Here is an 18,782-nt window from a genome sequence, read left to right on the forward strand (position 1 = left end):
GTTTTCCTCTTCTTGGGCAGATTTAGTGGGTCTCATGATGGGTGTCTTTTTAGGTCCCAGTCATGTAGGTTGAAAGGGGTGTATCTTGGCTGTAAAATACCTTTGTACTTTTGTATTGTGGCTCTCAACGAATCATCTGGGGGGGAGTTGTTGACCAGCCATCATTATCGTAGAGCACTCGTTTGATTAATTTTGTATGTGTACGTTGTATTGCCCTGCTCCATTATTAAGTGAATAAAGATTTAGTTTAAGAATAACTCTGACTTGTGTGATAAGTTTGTCTCAATTGATTTTAAAGAAATTAACCACCACATTTGGGGATGTGAATCTTCACTTGGTGACCGCTCCTGATGACCTGGGTAAATGGTGCACGAGGGATCCCTCTAACTTGGGATCTCAGGGAGACCACACTTGGGATATCCTCAATTGATTAAGACACGTTAAAACAGTTTTAACGTGTCTAAATCAATAACCAATATGCAGAAACAGTTTGGGATAAATTGAAAACCTAAACATAACATGTGCAATATACACAAACATCTGCCACAATAATCATATTACTTGTATTTTTTGAAACAAGCAGCTTATAACTGCACAAGCACCAGAAACGCTGTTGTTTTGACAAGTAGCAATAAATCACTGATATCGATTAGGGGGGAAATCAGGTTGAACGTGCTGTTGAAACTAACACAACTAAAATAAACACATGGAAATGGGAGATATATTTTACCTCACTGGTTAGAGGACAACCTGCAGAAGACAGTCAGCTACATTTTGGAGTGATGCATTTAAATGTAGGGGTCGCTAAAATAAGTAACACTTATTTGTCATAACTAATCAATATCATGCTAAAATCAATTGTGCCGAGAGGAGGGAGATGAGGTTGCACATCCTGTTAAAACTAACAGCTCAAAAACCACACGGAATCTGGGAATAATGTGTACATCCCTGGTTAGAGGACAACTTGTAGAAAACAGCTGGCTACATTTTGAAGTGATGCATTTTGATTCAAGTGGGTCACCAACGTGGTAAGTGTAACACAACTCTTTTTTTGTTAGTCACTTTTTGTTAAATCACATAAATAGTAACTCTTCCATTTCAGAGCCTGGATTTTCCCCCTGAGGCTAATATCCATATCATGTTGAAATCAATAGAACAGGGGACAAACGTTTAGGGTTCTACATTGTGACATCATTAAAATACTCCTACTACAATGTTAAAACATTCTACATTGTGACATTATTTCATTGATATCATGAAACAACTCCATGTATTTTCTGATGTTTGATCAGAGATCTTTTATCAGAGTATCTCTTGTCACATTGACCACAGCTATAAGGTTTCTCTCCTGTGTGTGTTCTCTTGTGTTGAGTCAGATCTCCAGATTGACCAAAACTCTTTCCACATTTACCACAGCTATAAGGTTTCTCTCCTGTGTGTGTTCTCTGGTGCACTGTCAGATGTCCAGATTGACCAAAACTCTTCCAACATTTACCACAGCTATAAGGTTTCTCTACTGTGTGTATTCTCTGGTGTACTGTCAGATTATCAGATGTAGTAAAACTCTTCCCACATTGATCACAGCTAAAAGGTTTCTCTCCTGTGTGTATTCTCTGGTGTAAAGTCAGTTCTACAGATTGACCAAAACTCTTCCCACATTGACCACAGCTATAAGATTTCTCTCCTGTGTGTCTTCTCTGGTGTACAGTCAGAATGCTTGATGTAGTGAAACTCGTCCCACATTGATCACAGCTATAAGATTTCTCTCCTGTGTGTATTCTCTGGTGTACTGTCAGATGATCAGATGTAGTAAAACTCTTCCCACATTGATCACAGCTAAAAGGTTTCTCTCCAGTGTGTGTTCTCTGGTGTAAAGTCAGTTCTCCAGATTGACCAAAACTCTTCCCACATTGACCACATATATAAGGTTTCTCTCCTGTGTGTCTTCTCTGGTGTACAGTCAGAATGCAGAGGTCTCGAGGTCAACTATTTTTGATGTGTTTTCGTGTATCATTTTCTCCAGACCATCGGCTCTTTCGTTTATCTTTGCAGAGACAGCATCGATTATGTTGACCTGTAATTCGCGCAAAGATAATTCTTTCTGTGTCTTTTTGGGTGCAGGACTATTGACTGCATTTTCAGAATCAACCGAATGTCCAGAATCCTCCATTTCTTCTCCTGAGGAGTCAGGTGGCGGTTTTTCTCCAACGTATGAGTGCTCAGCTAGCAACTGCCTTCTCCTCCCTTTGCTCTTTCGCACATTTTTTCCTTCCATTTCTCAAAGTTATGAATCAAATTATCGGTCAACTAAGTGTTGTTCTCTATTGTGTTTACTATAAGCCAAGTTCCGTTACATTTAAGTAAGTTTGAGAGGGATAAAAGTTAAGGTTACTCGGAGCAAGCTGAAATCTCGTCTACACTCGCCGCCATCTTCCAGCGCCTCGCTAGCTCGGTATCTAGCTCCAGCTTGTAAACGTCAGCCACACCTCATGCTTTCATATACTGTGTGGTTGTGATATCTAGTGGGAACGCATTAGCACGGTAGACTCTGCTGCCTTGTTGTCAGTAGGGATGTTACTTTTGATACCGGAGCTACGAGGCCTGCGTCCAAATCGATAAGCAGTAAACTTCAAAGCAGTGTACCGATGCCTGTATCACTTTATCAGCAGCACGTCATCAATGGCGTCTGAAGCTTCATTTCATCAAACAACCACCTGATTGGTTTGGTATTGGGCTTGTTCGACACTGCAGGCGACTGCAGACTGACTGATCTACAAATCCCCTGTTGCTGCTGTTGAAAGAAGCGTTCCGTCCACTACATTATACGTCACACTAACATCGCTTTAAAGCCCCACATGATGTATTGTTACACCATGTAGGACCAGTATAGACCTAGTCTGTTCATTATATACATCTACATGATGTATTGTTACACCACGTAGGAGCAGTATAGACCTAGTCTGTTCATTATATACATCTACATGATGTATTGTTACACCATGTAGGAGCAGTATAGACCTAGTCTGTTCATTATGTACATCTACATGATGTATTGTTACACCATGTAGGAGCAGTATAGACCTAGTCTGTTCATTATATACATCTACATGATGTATTGTTACACCATGTAGCAGCAGTATGGAGGTACAGTGGGGGACAAATTGTTGACACCCTTGATAAAGATGAGCAAAAACGACTCTATAAAATAAAGAATTCAAATACTGAGCTATATTGTATAAAAAATAAAGGGAAATTATATTATTTTATACTAATACAATTGCTCAGAGAAAAATATAGAGTTTAACATGTAATTCTCAAAAGGTAGGGGTCTGAATTATTGCCACCCATGTTTTCAATACTCCAGCACCCTCCCCTTGGGAGGATAACAACACTGAAATGTTTAATGAGATTAGAGAACACATTGGGTGGGACCTTAGACCCTTCCTCCATACAGAATCTCTCCAGGTCCTTGATTTATTTAGTCTGTCTTATGGACTGCCCTGTTCAATTCAAACCACAGGTTTTCAATTGAGTTTAAGTCTGAAGACGGAGATGACTGAGATTTTGTGCCAAATAACCGTTTCTTTGTGGATGTTGATGTGTCTTGCTGGAACATCCACTTATGGCCAAGTTTCAGCCTCCTAGCAGAGAGGTAACCAGGTTTTTGGCTAAAATATCCTGGTAGTGGGTAAAGTTAATTTATTTATTTCATACAGTAATTTTTGCTCATCATTATCAAGGGTACCAATAACTAGGTGCTTATTTTGATATCTAGTTATTTGACTGAATCAGAAATACAGATGTGGAGTAGATGTAGACTTTGTTTTAAATTCTCATAAAAAATCTGAACTAATCAAACACTTGTTGCTCTTTGTACTTGTTGATATAATATTCATATTTAATGGAGAGGAAAAAAACGTTTCCCTAAACTGCTTTATAATATTATAATTCAATGAAGAATAAAATTAGTTTTCCCTCCTCAACTGCGTTTCCTCCCTCCAGACAACAGATGGCGATATGTGTCTTTCAGGCGATGTTTCTAGTGTGACGTATAATCTAGTGGACGGAACGCTTCTTCAACAACTGCAGCCACCTCGGTAGCTCGCTAGCCGACAAAGTCTGAACATTCAAGTTCTTAAGACACTTTCCTGGTTTAATTGCAACTGTGATTTAAACATACTTATGTGTAAACAACTAGCTAACCCATTTCATTTCATATTTACGCTGTAAGTCAACTAGCTGGCTGGTTAAGTTAGCACTAGTCTAGTCGCTAATGCTAACTTGCTGTTATTCCCGACCATGAGTTCACTAAGCTACTCTCCTGCTAAAGATGAGGTCTGCTGGACGGAGAAAGAAGGTCTGTGGCTGAACGTTGTCGTGAAAGAGGAAGAGGAGGATGTCACACTACAAAGACAAGTACAGGGTGAAGCTGTTACCGTGAAAGAAGAAGAGAAAGACGTTTCAGTTAAAGAAGAGGAAGACGCGTTCAGAGTGAAAGAGGAGGAGGATGTTACAGTGAAAGAAGAGGAGGAAGATGCAGTCTTTGGAGTGGAGGATGAAGAGGGGGAGATTACTGTCACATTAGAGGAGGACGAAGAAGAGAAGACTGGAGAACTGATTAACACTAGTAAATACAGTGAGTACTATCTTATAAAACAGGGACATTGATCTGGTTAACACCAGTAAATACAGTGAGTACTATCTAATAAAACAGGGACATTGATCTGATTAACACCAGTAAATACAGTGAGTACTATCTAATAAAACAGGGGCATTGATCTGATTAACACCAGTAAATACAGTGAGTACTATCTTATAAAACAGGGACACAAACTCTGCAGATGTTGAACTAATGTGTGATTTTTAAAAGAGCATTCTACACTTGAATATGTTTTTGTACTGTATGAATTGTCCATGACGCCCTACAGTGATTTTGTAAAAAAACTTTTCCCGTTGAAAAGTGATATAATAATAAATGAAAAAAACTTAACTTTATTGACAACACCCAAATGGATACTGTCATTAACGCGGTTCTTCAACAATTACACATAATACTTAATACTGTAGCTGTTTAGTTACAGTCACATGTTCAACTATCATCAGCTGATCCAGGAAATCATTTTCTGAATGACAGTCACATGACAAACATCACGACATGCAACAACAACCAAAGTGCTTCTTCATTCATTACTCTGGTAAAGACAGTTATGCCGTGCTCCACGTTGGATCCAACATCCCTAACAAATTGATGTTTATAATGTGTTATTGTCTGGTTGATTTACGGTAGGGTCTCGTTAGTCTGTTTGGATACAGAGATACTTCGCTCATAATGTGTAGAGAACTGTTCCTTGATGGATAGGCTATTGTACAACACACAGAGCTATTTTCCTTTATTCAGGACATTTAGAATGACAACACATTACAGAGTAGCCTAGTGGGATTATTCACAAAATTATCTGGTGATCAGGTTATGAAATGTCACGACAGACATTTTAGTTTCCATGTTTCACTTGAAATATTTAATATATAGTCTTAGGTCTATGTTGTTGTTAGGTGAAGTTATGGGTCCTACAGTAGGTCTATGTTGTTGTTAGGTGATGTTATGGGTCCTACAGTAGGCCTATGTTGTTGTTAGGTGAAGTTATGGGTCCTACAGTAGGTCTATGTTGTTAGGTGATGTTATGGGTCCTACAGTAGGTCTATGTTGTTAGGTGAAGTTATGGGTCCAACAGTAGGTCTATGTTGTTGTTAGGTGTAGTTATGGGTCCTACAGTAGGTCTATGTTGTTGTTAGGTGAAGTTATGGGTCCTACAGTAGGTCTATGTTGTTGTTAGGTGATGTTATGGGTCCTACAGTAGGTCTATGTTGTTGTTAGGTGAAGTTATGGGTCCAACAGTAGGTCTATGTTGTTGTTAGGAGAAGTTATGGGTCCTACAGTAGGTCTATGTTGTTATTAGGTGATGTTATGGGTCCTACAGCAGGTCTATGTTGTTGTTAGGTGAAGCTATGGGCCAATTTGTTAAACACTTGGTGTACAAACCCTTATTGTCAGCTTGATGGCAAAGCTAGCCAAAGAGCATTTTACTAGTTGAAGTGTTTTTTTAAGTATAAAGCAGTTGATTTGCGACAATAACACAAACATATTAAGCAGGTGATTCAAGCGAGTCTTACAGTTATAATCCAAAAGTAGTGTGAAATGCACTCATAATCAACCTGTAAATGGAGGCTATATTTGCTGTCAGCCTATGAGAACTCCCCTGAGTTTCCCCCACGGTGGTGAATTAGTGAATAGACACAGAGCTTAATGTGAGTTTCCTTGAGTAGCACTCCTGATCTTGCGCTCTAATATTCAGAATACATTGTGAAAACGAAAATCTTTGTTCACTATTTTTGCTCCATGCAGATATTCTACATCCATAACTAGTGGTTTCCTCATTACCAGATATACTACATCCATAACTAGTGGTTTCCTCATTACCAGATATACTACATCCATAACTAGTGGTTTCCTCAATTTCCAGATATACTACATCCATAACTAGTGGTTTCCTCGTTACCAGATATACTACATCCATAACTAGTGGTTTCCTCATTACCAGATATACTACATCCATAACTTGTGGTTTCCTCATTAGCAGGGAGGAGTTTCTGTAATCAAATTGTGTGTGCTTTGCCCTCGTGCTGAAAGGACCTATATTGGAGACCAAAAGTCATCTGGCACACTGCTTAGAGTTACAACAACTTTAATAACTTATTTGTAGTTACTACTAATGTGAAAACAAGACTAAATATGACTTGTTGCTAACTTGACTGTCTTAATTGTCAAATAATTTAACAGATATGAATTGTTGTACAACTTCACGGGTATGCTCTGGGCATCACCTCAAATAAACAGTCTCAGACCTGCAGACCTGCTGTTTTCAACTCTCTAGAGACAGCAGGAGCGGTAGATATACTCTCAATGATCAGCTATGAAAAGCCAACTGATATTTACTCCTGGGGTCCTGACCTGTTGCACCCTCGACAACTACTGTGATTATTGTTATTTGACCATGCTGGTCATTTATGAACAATTTAACATCTTGGCCATATTCTGTTATAATCTCCACCCGGCACAGCCAGAAGAGGACTGGCCACCCCTCATAGCCTGGTTCCTCTCTAGGTTTCTTCCTAGGTTTTGGCCTTTCTAGGGAGTTTTTCCTAGCCACCGTGCTTCTACACCTGCATTGCTCGCTGTTTGGGGTTTTAGGCTGGGTTTCTATACAGCACTTTGTGACATCAGCTGATGTAAGAAGGGCTATATAAATACATTTGATTTGATTTCTGCTGTTGTGGGCCTTTAACCGTCTGTCTGACTTTGTCATTCACACAGGAGAGAGACGTGACTATCGGGGATCCTCCTGGGAGCCTCAACAACATCATGATGCTGAAGAGGCAGAGAAAAGTCTCTCCAGATCAGAACTCCTAAAGAAACACCAGCAGAGACCCACAGGGAAGAAATCTAACTGCTGCTCTGGCTGTGGGAAAAGATTCAACACTTCATCAGACCTTAAAATACATCAAAGAATTCACACTGGAGAGAAACCTTACAGCTGTGATCAATGTGGGAAGAGATTTACCAGATCTAGCTATCTCACTATACATCAGAGAATACACACAGGAGAGAAACCATATAGCTGTGATCAATGTGGAAAGAGTTTCGGTGCATCTGGCTGTCTGACAAAACACCAGAGAACACACACAGGAGAGAAATCTTATAGCTGTAGTCAATGTGGAAAGAGTTTCTGTATATCTGGCTCTCTGACTGAACACCAGAGAACACACACAGGAGAGAAATCTTATAGCTGTGATCAATGTGGGAAGAGTTTTTCTCGGCAATACAGCCTGATAGTACACCAGCGGACACACACAGGAGAGAAACCTTATAGCTGTGATCAATGTGGGAAGAGTTTTACTACATCTAGCTATCTAACTATACACCAGAGAACACACACAGGAGAGAAACCTTATATCTGTGACCAATGTGGGAAGAGTTTTTCTACATCTAGCAATCTAACTATACACCAGAGAACACACACAGGAGAGAAACTTTATAGCTGTAGTCAGTGTGGGAAGAGATACTCTAATAAAAAATCTCTGACTAAACATCAGAAAATACATGGAGTTGTTTCATGATATCAATGAAATAATGTAAAATGTTTTTAATATTGTGGAAGTATTTTAGTAACGTCACAATATAGAATGTTTTAACATTGTAGTAGCAGTATTTTAAGGAATGAATGTAGAACCCTAAATGTTCAGTTGATATTAGCCTCAGTGGAAAGTAAAATCCAGGCTCTGAATTGAAAGAGTTACTATTTATGAGATGTAACAAAAAGTGACTAACAAAAATAGAGTTGTGTTACACTTACCACGTTGGTCACCCACTTGAATCAAAATGCAACACTTCAAAATGTTTAGGTTTTCAATATATCCCAAACTGTTTCTGCATATTGGTTATTGATTTGGACACGTTAAAACTGTGTTTTGACATTGCGCTATTCTCATTTAGCAAAATGTCATTCAAAAGACGTTGAAAATAAGACTATATATATGTTCGCTTGTAGTTCAAAGTGAAAGTTGAAAAGATGTATTTTCGGGTCGTTCTTTCAATGACTTGAAAACAACTTAATTTCAAGGTACTTGCAGCCTATACATAAGGACGCAGTGTAATAAATTGGTCTATAATAAAAAAATGTAACAATCTTACATCACTCCAGTATTTATTTACAACATCCAAGTGTTATATGTCTTTATTCCACTTCTGAAGAAGCAGGTCTCAAATCACCTCATATTTCAAACATTCAGCCTGACAAAAGATACGTGTTTTATTATTCCATGCCTCACCCTTAAGTTAATTATTGCCAATACATATTAACAAAGGGGTGTACATTTGCTTTTCATATTTCATATTTACAATTCATGTAACATTTAGACATCATAATTATTGATGCAACCATCATTATCCTGCTTTTAGAATATCAGGGTTCATTCTCAGATATGCCAACCCAAATGTACTGGAGCATGACATTGGGGACTGGGCCCTGATCCAACAACATGCCTATCGAGATATTGCAGGAGTTTGCTCTTGAAATCAGACATGACTAATACAATTTGATTTTTGTTTGGGCTTGTTCCAAGGGGACGAGAGTTCTAGAAGGTAGTGAGTTTTAGGAAGACGAGAGTTCTAGAAGCTAGTGAGTTTTAGGAAGACGAGAGTTCTAGAAGCTAGTGAGTTTTAGGAAGACGAGAGTTCTAGAAGCTAGTGAGTTTTAGGAAGACGAGAGTTCTAGAAGCTAGTGAGTTTTAGGAAGACGAGAGTTCTAGAAGCTAGTGAGTTTTAGGAAGACGAGAGTTCTAGAAGCTAGTGAGTTTTAGGAAGATGAGAGTTCTAGAAGCTAGTGAGTTTTAGGAAGACGAGAGTTCTAGAAGCTAGTGAGTTTTAGGAAGATGAGAGTTCTAGAAGCTAGTGGGATTTAGGAAGACGAGAGTTCTAGAATCTAGTGAGTTTTAGGAAGATGAGTGTTCTAGAAGCTAGTGGGATTTAGGATTCCTTAGAAAGAAAAAGGAGAAAAATTATATGATTGTATATTATTATTTAGAAATACGTTTTTTTTCTTGTTTTTAATTGTTGACAGCAAGTTGTTTTCTGTTGGTGGTGAGCAAACTTGTCCAACAAAAATATAGGATATATTTGTTGTCATAAGGGGGAAGGTGTTACAGGCTTTGGTTTTTCCATTTATGTTTTGTGGTTGGACTTTAGCTTGTTATCACGTCTAGCTCGTTAGCACGTCTAGCTCGTTAGCTCGTCTAGCTCGTTAGCACGTAGGACGCACTGATTGGTGTCACCTCGTTAGTCAGTATGTGTTACACCTGTGCTGGCTTGTCCATCTCGTTAGTGGGAAGGTGTTTCACCTGAGCTGGTCCAGGTTCTATTTAAGAGTGTCTGGCCCAGTGCTCCAGTTGTCTTGATACATGTGGAGAGTCAACACCTTTAGTTGCTCCACCGTTTTGGTTTGCTTCCTGTCTTTAAGTTTGGTGTGGGTTTTTCTTTTGTTTGTCTCTTCTTGGGTAGATTTAGTGGGTCTCATGGTGGGTGTCTTTTAGGTCCCAGTTGTTGTTACTAGTCAACTTTCAGTGGACACTGAGCGCAAAACACTGACAGGAGATTTACAATGTCTTTTGGGTGATAAAACCTAAAAAGACTGCATTCCAGAGCATAAGTTAATGTTTCTGTTCTATATGGTACCAGGGAGAGATGACCCCAGGGCCAGACCCTGGTCTCTACACAAAGAGTACTGTTTTTACAGCAGATACTGTCTGCTGAGAATTGTAATTATTTTTCATACAAATCTTAACCTTGTGACCCGTTCTATACATCTGTTGTTTGTGTAGGTTGAAAGGGGTCTATCTTGGCTATAAAAGACCTTTGTACTTTCATCTGGGGGTGATTCGTCGACCAGCCATCATTATTGTAGAACACTCAATTGATTAACTTTATATGTGTATGTTGTATTGACCTGCTCCCTAATTAATAAGTGAATAAAGATTTAGTTTTAGAATAACTCTGACTTGTGTGATAAGTTGGTCTCATTTGATTTTAAAGAAATTAACAACCACATTTGGCGATGGGGATGTGAATCTTGACTTGGTGACCGCTCCTGGTGACCTGGGTAAATGGTGCTCCAGGGATCCCTCTAACTTGGGATCTCAGGGAGACCACACTTCAGGAACGAGCAGATGGACCCACCTTTGATCTGAGAGGCAGCGAGCCGAGTATAGATGAGCATGAGATAGAAATGTGAAAATATTACTGCAGGTTAAAATATTGTTGAAAAACAACTCATTGATTAGGTTTGTTTGAGAATAGCATTGTATGACTGTGATATGAGAGTTGTGTGACTGAGTCTTAACCTGATGTTTGGATAGTAACAGAGATCTGTAGTTCCTCACAGAGATCTATAGTTCTTCATATAGAAATATGCTTAATCAGATGATTGACATTTTACATTTTAGTCATTTAGCAGATGTTCTTACCCAGAGCAACTTAGAGTAGTGAACGCATACATTTCATACATTTGTAATTTTTTGTACTGGCCCCCCGTGGGAATCGAACACACAACCCTGGCGTTGCACACACCATGCTGGCGTTGCAAACACCATGCTCTACCAACTAACGTTATCTTGTGGTTCCGTTCCTTCACTGCCATCATAGAATATCACAGGGTGGTATTGAGAGGGGAATGATATTTTAGGAAGCAGCGGAAGGTCTATAGTTCCTGCGAGGCTTGATTTTGCCGTGGTCTCTGGGAGGTTAGAGAACCGTTGAGGATCCCATGGTCATTGTCCGGGAAACTAAAGTTTATTTTTGGTTCTGCTGGGAGGATGTTTGGAGAGATGCTTCGTTGCTATGGAGAGTCCCTGAAAAAGCAAATGGAATGGTTGTCGTGACTACCTGAGAATTTCTTACGTTTTATATGGATTCTTTGAATATATGATGAATTGTATGTGTGTATAATGATTAATAGAGATTTGATGAAGTAATACTGGGAATATAATTAGATACAATTTAAACAACCCATATGTAGATGAACGTAGGTTTTGAGTTGGAATCTTTAATGGATTATTTGATAAAGATGAGTTTTAAGCATTATTAAACTGTCTACAAAGTCTGGGCAGTTGTCTCAGAAACTGATGGGAGTGTGTCCACTTTAGGGTAAGTTGCCCTAAGGATGAAACTATAAAACGTCCGGGTACCTTAATTGAAATAAAACTGCCCTTAAGGCGTAGGGTTCTTCCCAGTATGAGAGGAGTTGCTAGATTTATTGAATAAACCTTTTTCCATAAAGTTAGAGTGAACCAAGGTGTCTGACTAGCTGTTGATGTTGAAGAAGTGTCCCGTAAAGGTTCCTGGAGTTTAGGGGTTCTTCAAATTGAACATTGAAACTGTGGGGGGATATATATAAGTTCCTCAAAGAACATTTTGGGGTTAATTTTTTTAACTCTCGGTCCACCCTCCCTGCATTATAAAAACATATTTTAATAACAATATTGACAATATTGATTTAAATAATTCATTGTTTATTTAGTGGCACCACAAATGTGAATTCATATTTACAAAACACATAAACAAATTGCAACATTTCTGCAGACATGTCAGACCCTAATAAATAATACATTTACTTTGTATAGTGATTTTCATGACATTTAAAATATATAAATAATAATGATGTACAATAAAAATAACATTAAAAATGAATCATAGGTCAACTAACAATATTGTAGACTTGATGCTAAATACAGATTTTTCAGCTTTAGTGTGTATATCGTATCCACTTAGTTATGTTAGGAAGTTTTCCATCTTTATGACCGGCCCTGGTAACTTCACCCCAACTTCTCTGATCCCCAGAACACAGTCACTTAACAACATAATAGTTTTTCTGACATTTTGGGGAAATTTAAGGGAAAATAAAAATCCAGCCGTAGCAGAGCCCCAAGTCCCATGGGGGACGTCCTCGAGGGCCTGGATGTTCTCCCCATCAAAGGCCAGCGGGATTTCACTCTCATGGTGAAATGGATTTCCACCGATGTGCAGTAAAGGAGTGAAGAGCGGTGAAATCTGTGTCAACAAAAGTAAGAAAAGATTAATACACAAACAATTAACAAAGAACATAACAAATGTTCAGCTGTAGTTTTATATAAGCATGCACCCCTATGTTTATGAAGAAACAGATGATTGGTGCATAGACATACCTTGTCACGGACATAAAGGCCACTCGGGTCCTCATTGAAGAGGTAGGGCAAGAGCAGAATCGCTGCTGTGGTCTCCAGTCCTAGTAAAGTAAAGCAATGATCTTACTACACTTGATAATTTCATTACAAAATACATTAGAGAAAGGGAAGGAATAAGAGCAAATACCTCTTCTGTATTGTCCTTCAGGGACTGTCAAAATAGCAGGATGATGTCATCACCCCTGCCTCGCCTCTCTACCTCTGATAGTCCTTGAATTATCTTTTTGTCTATATCCATTCCATGGACCTAATTCATTTCTGAGAAGATCTGAAAAGATCATTTGCACACATTTGTATGCTAATAGATGTCAGTTTGTATTGACTGCTATGTAGGTTAAATGTACACTTCAAATGCAGCTGTCCTACAACATATCTGTACCTTCTTCTTGATCCCAATTGCATTGTGTCCATGTTCTGTACCATCTAAGATATTAATTTCCCTCCACAAGGGGGCGGACATGTAACGTTTCCAAAATGGGATAGTATTGTACATGTAACGTTTCCAAAATGGGATAGTATTGTACATGTAACGTTTCCAAAATGGAATAGTATTGTCCATGTAACGTTTCCAAAATGGGATAGTATTGTACATGTAACTTTTCCAAAATGGGATAGTATTGTCCATGTAACGTTTCCAAAATGGGATAGTATTGTACATGTAACGTTTCCAAAATGGGATAGTATTGTACATGTAACGTTTCCAGAATGGGATAGTATTGTCCATGTAACGTTATGCCCCCTTGTGAGTTAATAGTATTGCATGCTGTAGCAGGCTATATAAAGAGGAAGACCTCCATTGATGATTCAGTTCGTTGTAACATCTCGTCTGGACAGGTCACCGTCCTTAGTTAGTTAGTTAGTTAGTTAGTTAGTTAGTTAGTTAGTTAGTTAGTTAACGAAGCTAACGTTAGCTAGTTCATTATCACAAAAGTGAAAACTGCTCTAGATTGGAAACTTACGTTAATGAGTGTAAAGCCGTGTTGGCTTTATGGAAACGATATACAATATATGGGAAAGAATATAGTTGAGGAAATAATCCAAACCTAGTTGTGCCTAGTTAGGACATAACGTTAGCTAGCTAGCTAACGGTACTGTACTGTAGCTCATACAACGCCGACGGTCAAACCCGGCTTTCTAATATTTACGTTCATTAACTATAGTAACGTTATGGAAGATATTCACAGAAAACCATCATTGTCTTCGTTATTCATTATTACTATGTTATATTATTATAATAAATTATTTCGAGACATATTCAGAGCCAAACATCAACCCAACGTAACCTTTTTAACTGTTGTCGCATCCAAACTTGTCACCATCGTTTTCAGTTGTAATTGCGAAGTTCCCGGAAGAAGTCCAGCAACAACGGAGGTTCCTCGATGAACCCACCTTCTAACAAGTTCTTTGAAGAACCTTTTGGGGCTGTTTTTCATTGACCAAGAACCCTACGGTTCTTAGGGGATCTGAGAACAACTCCAGTTGAACCCTTCATTTTTAGAGTGTAGTCGACTCTATTTACTCTCAGATTCAAACATGATGATTAGCATCAACGATCAAGTCAGCTGCTGCTGCTCCAATACAGTATGAGGTGAGACGGTGAACTGATGTTGAACCGGGCAGTCAGCTGCTGCTGCTCCAATACAGTATGAGGTGAGACGGTGAACTGATGTTGAACTGGGCAGTCAGCTGCTGCTGCTCCAATACAGTATGAGGTGAGACGGGGAACTGATGTTGAACTGGGCAGTCAGTCATTTATTCTGTACTATGAGTCTGGTCTAACATTGTGGTGGAAATTCTAACCAATCAGGAGAGACTGTCATTTCTTCAAACAATCAACCTTTATTTGATAAGAATTGCAATAATGTAGCTGGTCAGCCCTACACTCTGAGGTGGAAGGCCGAGAGCTCGATGACACAAGGAGTTCAGAAGCCCACAGTTCCTCCAATAGCTGTCCCTCAACCCTCCAAGATCCCCCCACAGTTCCCCAATAGCTGTTCCTCAAATCCTCCAAGATCCCCCCACTTCTCCCCAATAGCTGTCCCTCAACCCTCCAAGATCCCCCCACAGTTCCCCAATAGCTTTCTCTCAACCATTCGAGACCCCTCCCACAGTCCCCCCTAATAAAAGACAATTAATTCCATTCCCCACCTTCAAGAACCCCCCCAACGCACCAACAACCAAGAGAATGAACTACAGAGACAAAAGGAAAAGACAGAAGAAAACAGCAAACAACAATGCAAAAAACAAAATATAAAACAAAATAATACATTTAAAACAAAGGACATCAAGGACAACTGAAATCATAACAGCAATGCCAACTGTATATGTTTGTGTGCATGTCTGGCTCTATTACATGTATGTGTGTGTTCTTGTATGTGTTTATTTGAATGAGAGTGTGTGTATATGCATGTGTACCAACACCTGCACGGCATCAGCCTCAGGCAAACCGGCATTAGTTGTAAAAACACTGCCACTTAGTGTCATTCAAATGTACTTTTTATTGTGTTTTATTTGAACTTTTTTAAATTTAATTTTTACTTTTATCTTTTGACCATCATTCTATCTCCTATCATCTATCTACCATGAGGTAGTCACCTGGAATGCATTTCAATTTACAGGTGTGCCTTGTTAAATGTTCATTTGTGGAATTTCTTTCTTTCTTAATGCATTTGAGCCAATCAGTTGTGTTGTGACAAGGTAGGGGTGGTATACAGAAGATAGCCCTATTTGCTGAAAGACCAAGTCTATATTATGGCAAGAACAGCTCAAATAAGCATAAAGAAATGACAGTCCATCATTACTTTAACACATGAAGGTCAGTCAATGCGGAAACTTTCAGGAACTTTGAAAGATTCTTCAAGCGCAGTCGCAAAAACCATCCATCGCTATGATGAAGCTGGCTCTCATGAGGATTGCCACAGGAAAGGAAGACCCAGAGTTACCTCTGCTGCAGAAGATAAGTTCATTAGAGTTAACTGTGAAGACAACAACTATGCCTATGCGATGGTTTGGGATGAATCGGACCGCAGAGTGAAGGAAATGCAGCCAACAATTGCTCAGCATATGTTGGAAAAGCATTCCAGGTGAAGCTGGTTGAGAGAATGCCAAGAGTGTGCAAAGCTGTCATCAAGGCAAAAGGTGGCTACTTTGAAGAATTTCAAATATAAAATATATTTTGATTTGTTTAACACTTTTTTGGTTACTACATGATTCCATATGAGTTACTTCATAGTTGTGTTGTCTTCACTATTATTGTACATTTTTTACATTTTAGTTATTTAGCTGAAGCTCTTATCCTTACAGTAGTGAATGCATACATCTCATGCATTTTTTTTTTTTTGTACTGGCCCCCCGTGGGAAGATAAACCCAAAAGCCTGGCGTTGCACACACCATGCTCTACCAACTGAGCCACAGGGAAGGCCAACTTAGACAACAGTTAAAATAAAGAAAAAACATTGAATTTGTAGGTGTGTCCAAACAATTGACCGGTACTGAATATGCATTGTGGAGGAGAACTGATCTTAGATCTGTACAAAGGCATAACATCTACAGCAGGAACAACTGTCTGTGTTAAAAAGGCCCAGCTGGATTGAATTTAGCTATTTAAAATGACATATTTGAATGTCAAATGATTTGTTCTGTTTGTCAATACAAGACAGGGTCTGTGGAGGCTTGGCCTATTAGTGTTAGATTTGGGGGAGAATTTGAGTTGGAATAGTGATAGATTTTTGGAAGGACCCTTGTCACTACAGCCAATCAGTGAGCAGCGTCCCTTCCCCCACACCGTAGGCAGTTCTGTTACTCACAACACTTCCCCTGCTTTCCTGAACAATGGAAAAACCCACTGAACTAAAGCCTTGCCATTTCAGATCTTTTTTTAAATATTGGGGAATTTTTTACAATTAGGAAATAATATGTCATGTTTTACTCGTACCTCAGCCAGCATTGTGAATGGTTAGGAAATAATATGTCATGTTTTACTCGTACCTCAGCCAGCATTGTGAATGGTTAGGAAATAATATGTCATGTTTTACTCGTACCTCAGCCAGCATTGTGAATGGTTAGGAAATAATATGTCATGTTTTACTAGTACCTCAGCCAGCATTGTGAACGGTTAGGAAATAATATGTCATGTTTTACTAGTACCTCAGCCAGTATTGTGAATGGTTAGGAAATAATATGTCATGTTTTACTAGTACCTCAGCCAGCATTGTGAATGGTTAGGAAATAATATGTCATGTTTTACTCGTACCTCAGCCAGCATTGTGAATGGTTAGGAAATAATATGTCATGTTTTACTAGTACCTCAGCCAGCATTGTGAATGGTTAGGAAATAATATGTCATGTTTTACTCGTACCTCAGCCAGCATTGTGAATGGTTAGGAAATAATATGTCATGTTTTACTCGTACCTCAGCCAGCATTGTGAATGGTGTCTAATGCAGTGACATACTAGACCATGGCAGTAAATCTAATACTTAGGTGTTTTTAGTCAGGCATGAAAGGTCTGGGGTGGTTCTGTGGTTATAAGTTACTGACCTTGGAATACATTTCTGGCCATGCTGGCAGGGTCTGAATCAAACCCAATGTCCACCTGGTACACTAGCATGGTCTGAATCAAACCCAATGTCCACCTGGTACAATGACAGGGTCTGAATCAACCCAATGTCCACCTGGTACACTGGCAGGGTCTGAATCAACCCAATGTCCACCTGGTACACTGGCAGGGTCTGAATCAAACCCAATGTCCACCTGGTACACTGACAGGGTCTGAATCAAACCCAATGTCCACCTGGTACACTGACAGGGTCTGAATCAACCCAATGTCCAACTGGTACACTGACAGGGTCTGAATCAAACCCAATGTCCACCTGGTACACTGACAGGGTCTGAATCAAACCCAATGTCCACCTGGTACACTGGCAGGGTCTGAATCAAACCCAATGTCCACCTGGTACACTGACAGGGTCTGAATCAACCCAATGTCCACCTGGTACACTGACAGGGTCTGAATCAACCCAATGTCCACCTGGTACACTGACAGGGTCTGAATCAACCCAATGTCCACCTGGTACACTGACAGGGTCTGAATCAACCCAATGTCCACCTGGTACACTGACAGGGTCTGAATCAACCCAATGTCCACCTGGTACACTGGCAGGGTCTGAATCAACCCAATGTCCACCTGGTACACTGACAGGGTCTGAATCAACCCAATGTCCACCTGGTACACTGACAGGGTCTGAATCAACCCAATGTCCACCTGGTACACTGACAGGGTCTGAATCAACCCAATGTCCACCTGGTACACTGGCAGGGTCTGAATCAATCTACTGCCTGATTGTTATGCAACAACACTGTTTACAAAAGCTTTGTTAAATCAGCACAACAGTTTTCAGCTGTGCTAACATAATTCCAAAAGGGTTTTCTAATGATCAATTAGCCTTTTAAAATGATAAACTTGGATTAGCTAACACAACGTGGCATTGGAACACAGGAGTGATGGTTGCTGATAATGGGCCTCTGTACGCCTATGTAGATGTTCCATAAACAATCAGCTGTTTCCAGCTACAATAGTCATTTACAACATTAACAATGTCTACACTGTATTTCAGATCAATTTGATGTTATTTTAATGGACAAAAAAAGTGTTTTTCTTTCAAAAACAAGAACATTTCTAAGTGACTCCAACCTTTTGAACGGTAGTGTTAATCATTTTAGAATAAGGCTGTAATGTAACAAAATGTGGAAAAAGTGAAGGGGTCTGAATACTTTCCGAATGCACTGTATTGTTACACCATGTAGGAGCAGTATAGACCTAGTCTGTTCATTATATACATCTGCATGATGTATTGTTACACCATGTAGCAGCAGTATGGAGGTACAGTGGGGGACAAAATTGTTGACACCCTTGATATAGATGAGCAAAAACAACTCTATAAAATAAAGAA

The sequence above is a fragment of the Salmo salar genome, unplaced genomic scaffold (genome assembly GCF_905237065.1).
Source record: "Salmo salar unplaced genomic scaffold, Ssal_v3.1, whole genome shotgun sequence".
Taxonomy (NCBI): Eukaryota; Metazoa; Chordata; class Actinopteri; order Salmoniformes; family Salmonidae; genus Salmo; species Salmo salar.